Raw genomic sequence first — 5,597 nt, 5'->3', positions numbered from 1 at the left:
GATCGGGAGAATGATCTCAGTTAAAATGAACATACTCCCCAGATTATGTTTTTTTCAGACACTCCCGATCCGGATCCCTGGGTCAGAATTGAAAGATGTTCAAAACAGCATATTCAAATTTATTTGGCATGGAAAAAGACCCAGGGTGGCAAGATCGGTATTAATGGCGCCAAAAGCGAAAGGGGGTATGGGAGTACCAGATATCACAAGATACTATCTAGCAGCCCAACTAAAACAAGTTGTCAAGTGGAATTCGGACCCAGACCAACTTTGCTGGCTAAAGGTTGAATCTCAATACGCCAAAACGCCTTCTCTGCAAGCATACCTGTGGGCCACGGACAGAGGCGACAGGGTGGCCGGCAGGTCCGAATTGGGGACAATGGGACACACATGGGACATCTGGCAAAAGACTAAAAACAAATTCCAGCTCTCGACACCGGGCTCACAACTCACACCACTGCATAACAATTCAGAGTCCCCCCCCCCCCCCCCCCCCCGGTTGCGAGACAAAACAATTTGAGCAATATAAAAATAAAGGGATCAGAGCGGTGGGCGACCTGTTGAGCGACAGGAAGTTCCTGAGCTATCAAGAAGTACACACTAAATTCGATGCCCCAGATCTGGGCACATTCAAGTTCCTCCAAATTCGGCACTTTCTACAAAAACTGTCCCCCACTTTAGAATTCCAAAGTTTGAAAAACTATGTCAGGAGGACACACACCAAAAATGTCTTATATCTCAAATTTACACTGAATTGGAGAAACCAGCGAATCCCACTACACATGATTATATGCTTAAATGGGCAGCGGAATTAAATATAGACATAGACAGTGAGGACTGGGAAGAAATATGGGACCCGGCATCAGGAACTTCCGTATGTACCACAACCAAGGAAAACATATATAAGATAATGTTCCACTGGTAGCTCACACCAGTGAGATTGAAACAAATCTACCCTCTGGCTTCTGATCTATGCTGGAGAGGCTGTGGACAAAAAGGGGACATGGCCCATATTTGGTGGCTATGCCCAGGAATTCAGAAATAATGGCTCACAATTCAAAACCTAATAAAAGAGGTCACAGACCTCACAATCCCTATAGATCCACTGACCTACATACTGGGCAGACCAAGAGAGGAAATTGATCGCCCAGTATGGAAATTAATCTCCTTCATTTTAACAGCAGCAAGATGTTCAGTGGCAGCCTCATGAAACAAAAAAAAATCTCCCCCCACAAAACAATCTGTGAAAAAGATATTGAACGAGGTGATGTTAATGGAAAAACAGACAGCATTTCTCAACCACTCGACGGAGAGGTTCTATCAAATATGGGAGCCCTGGCTGACCCACTAAACGTGTCAACTATATTCTCTCCCCAATAAAGTTAACCAAGATTGACCACTGGACGGATGCGGCGAGGCGCTGCAGGGAGAGGGAAGGAGATCTCCCTCCTCTCCTGCCCACCCCCCCTCCCACTGTTTACTCTTCTTTTTTTCTTTTTCTCCTCCTCTCTCAGATCTAACTCTAGGGACCATTGTGTGACCCTGGAGGTCCTCCACAATCCCGTGCGGTTATTCAGTGCCCCCTTCCCCCTCCCCACCTCCTTCCCCCCTATCTGTCAAAAAAGAAAAAACAATTATCATTGTGTTAGGCCATTATCACTTTGAAATGTTTGTTATGTGATGTATCATTGCCTAATCAAAATGTTTGGGGGGAAAAAAGAAGTTAAAATTGGGTTAAAAAAATAATCTAGGCAGTGTGACTTTCATTTCAAGAGACTCACAGGAAGAAGGAGAAATTCTATAAGATTGAAACCATCACAGAGGAAATAACCAAATTAGAACAAGCACACACACACATTTCCCCTGAACTAATTGTTGTAGGAACCATGTTAACCCTATGTAGGGTAGGAAGGAAGGAATCCGGCGCTACAGCATGTAACAAACTCCAGGGCACTTCCGGGTTAGAACAGAAACTTTATTGGACCTCACGAACAAGTCCTCCCCCCTCATATCAGTGGCAGTTTGCCTTATTTGTCCGGATCAAGACATTTATACATAAGGGGCACTGAGAGACTTGTGTTTTATGTGGGTGACGAGGCACCTGAACGATTACACAGCATCAAGTTCATTCTCACAGTTTCATTGTGTGTTACATATGTAGCAATTAATTGCACTCGGATTCTTACACCTGGATAAATTGTTTTATGCTGTGCAGCACTGGCTTGGGATCTCCAATCCCTATAGTATAGTGTTCAGATTGCTCCCTATTACAAGCTGACCTTTCTTGTATTTTGTTAATATGACGAATGCTTTGTTCAGGGGCCTGGGTTTAATTTGGAGCGTATTTGCTTACCATGGTTATGTAATCTGTACCTAATTTGCAGACTACAATAACCATTCTCCCTTCCTTGTCTGTTTTTACCCGTTCTAGTGTAAAGTGTGTGCTTATCTTAAATAGGATTGCTACCCCCAGCTTTTTTTTTTGCCTTGTTCCGGCGAGTGATATATTTGGGGAAAGCTTGATCTTTTAAGCGACCTGTGTCGCCCCTATGCAAGTATGTCTCTTGTATCATATATATGTTGTTGTTTCTGGCCTTAAAGTTTCTAAACATCAGTCTCATTTTTATAGGCAAGTTCAATCTCTTCTCATTCATGGATACCCCTTTGCAAGTCCTTCACATATATGGGTTTGATTCCGAACTTGGCTCGCGTATATTTTGTCTTAACAGTTCTAAAAGATTGTCGCCAGTTGTACAGATGCACGCTGTCTCTCAGTCCTTTTATTTTTGTCTGGTTGAGATGGAAATGGGGGTGTGGGTATAAACTATCCAGGGTTGTAACTTGTCCCACCCCCCACCCATGTATAGTTTGAGCCCCTGACCCTGCAGAGGGAAGGAATGTGATTCACAGGGTCGGAAAGTTGGTTTGGGGCACATAGCGGGTTCAGAGATCCATGCCCGTTTCACATAATTATTTTTTTACCTCTGCCTTCCAGGGGTTTCCTAATTCTCTGCGATATGTTGGCATTTCCGCTCACTGCGTTTTGGGTTCCACTCCATGGCTGGAAAGTCCTGCCTTCCTCCGTGTGCTGATGTGTGGTCGGAGCTCAGCATTTACGTGACCATCTTTAGCCATGCATGGCCCCCCCCCCACTTTTTACTTCTGCTCCATTTTAACATATTTTAGTGATTGATCAATTCTGTGACATATTACAAACCACTGTATTTTTAAATGGAAGGTAAATAAAAAAGGTATGGGTCCCTTGTCCTTTTCTCATGTCAAAACTGCCAGGCCCATGCAAACTTTATGTCCCTTTTTGTGGACCAAACTAATTTCATGGTAGTAATATGCTTTTTCTTAACAAGAATGTAGCTTGTATTTTAAATCAAGTTTAAAGCAGCCGTCCCTAATCTCTTCTGTTATTTATTAACAGAAGAAGGGGAACTATAAGCTGGGGCAGAAGGTAGTATAAGCAGGCAGATAAGAGAGGCAGCGACACTAGGCAGGCTGGCAACCAGATCAGTATACAAGTTGGAAGCCCGCCAGTTCAAAGCCTTGGCTTTTAGGATCAGGGAGCTAGTGGCAGCATGTAAAACAAGTAGGTGCTTAAGGCTGTTTTGTAAAAATGTGCTCATAAGTCGGGAAATTTCATGTTAAATACAAATACAGCAAATAAAAATATAACTTGTGAGCACATTCACTTGTCTCAGACAGCCCTGCCTTTCACCATAGTCTCTTGGCATACAGTGCTTCCACTGCAGCAATGGATTCTGGGAAATTAAATGCAAATGAGCAGAGTTTCATGTTTTACGGCATGTCCGTTTTAACATGGACCCCTATAAAACATAGGCCTGCTGTTTTCGTCACTTTTTTTTTTACCCACCATAACTTATATAATATAAAATACACACATCTACGACAGACCAGACAGGTGAAGGGGCATGAGTAAATCTACGTTGGTAGAAGGGGAACGGTTAAATTGATCAAAGATATACCAAGTCAAGGCCAGAAGAGGGGAAGGAAAACTCTTACTAGTCCACAGGTACCTAACCCCGCTTTCTAAACAGTGGGAAAGATGAACTCTGTTAGCATCCGAATGCACTCATTCAGATTATGGTCAGAGAAAGGGATGCCATCTGAGATCAAGATAATAGACAGGATCACTACAAATCAAGCAGACTAATGAATAGTATAAGTACACAATTTGCAAAGAGGGAAAAGACAAGGATTCATACACATACCAAGTTATAATGCAGCAGGCTTTTTGGGGATATTTTCAACTTCATTAACAATTTTGTTTTTTTTCTAGTGAGCAATGCAGTTAGTCTGAATGAGTGGCCTGTCAGCCACACCTTCCGCATAAACGGTACGGTCTGCAACAATGGATACAACTTGGAAGGATGAATGTGTAGGCTGGGTCAGAAAGATGTGTGCTGGGTCGCTACCATTGCCAACACCAATTGCAGCGCAGGAGGAATTCAGGAAGGTGGCTGTGATGCTACTGCACCTGGGCAGCAACAACAACTTGGATAAGGGGATATCAAAGAAGCTCATGTTACAGATATAGGCAGACTGCACCAGGGTAAGGGCACTGTGGAGGCATGTAATGAGTTTGAAAATATACTGCGGTGGTCATGGAGAGATGCCCATAGCAGGATGGGTATGAAGAGGGCTAGAAAGAGGGTAAATAGAGCCATTACGAAGTTAATCCTTTTCCTGTGGGGGTAGGGTAATAAAACAAAGATGCCCAGGGCTGGGGGCTGTGCCGATGAGATGCATCTAATGCAAGACGCACTAGAGGCTTTGACGTAATTCAGCACAAGGGTCGGTCGCAGCGTGGGGTGAGATTTTGGTACCAGTTAAGGAGGGCTTAGTGGTCCCTCGGGGGAGGCAGAACTGCTGGGAGAGCCAGGACAGACTATCAGGCTGGAGGCGATGGGTGTACGGTCAGGTCGATGTAGCCACAAGAGAACATTGGCGGGTGGAGGTAACAGTTGTATGGTCAGACCACCTCTAGTCGGATCAAGAGAATAGCAGACACTAGCCACCAGCCACATGGTTGGACCTAAGCACTTGCAGGGGACTGAACAGTCAATGCATCCGAGGGGCAGAGGGGGGGGGGGGAGGGTTTAAGTAGATGGTTAGCTGGCCAAACGTTGACCCCATGTGTTTCAGGTTTCCCCTCCCCTAGCTGGTTAGCAGTTTGTTAAGAAATCTGCAATTTATTTAACTCCCACACAGTGTCAGTTGCTCATTTAAACGCAGCAGGATGCCTGGTATTGGCAGCCAAGGCCCATCCGTGCATTTGCATCACAACCCTTTCTAGTTCCGTGTGAGACGGACGTGATTTATTTCCTGCCCCTTTTTGCATCAAGGTGAATTGGGGGGAAAAAAAAGTGGTATTAATTGCAGACCCCCACAGGCAACAGCTGATTTAAATCGTATTGCCATAATATTCCTTCGTCAATGGCATCGAAGGGTTAGTGTGGATCCTGTAAATTACCCAGTGTGTATTTTTTTTAACCTCTCCATGTAGAGTCATGTAAGGTGAGCAACGCGCATGCCAAAGTATCTCATTTAAACACATCACACAAGGA

Source organism: Ascaphus truei, chromosome 3 (assembly GCF_040206685.1).
Source record: "Ascaphus truei isolate aAscTru1 chromosome 3, aAscTru1.hap1, whole genome shotgun sequence".
In the NCBI taxonomy this organism is placed as follows: domain Eukaryota; kingdom Metazoa; phylum Chordata; class Amphibia; order Anura; family Ascaphidae; genus Ascaphus; species Ascaphus truei.
This window is presented reverse-complemented; position numbering follows the sequence as displayed.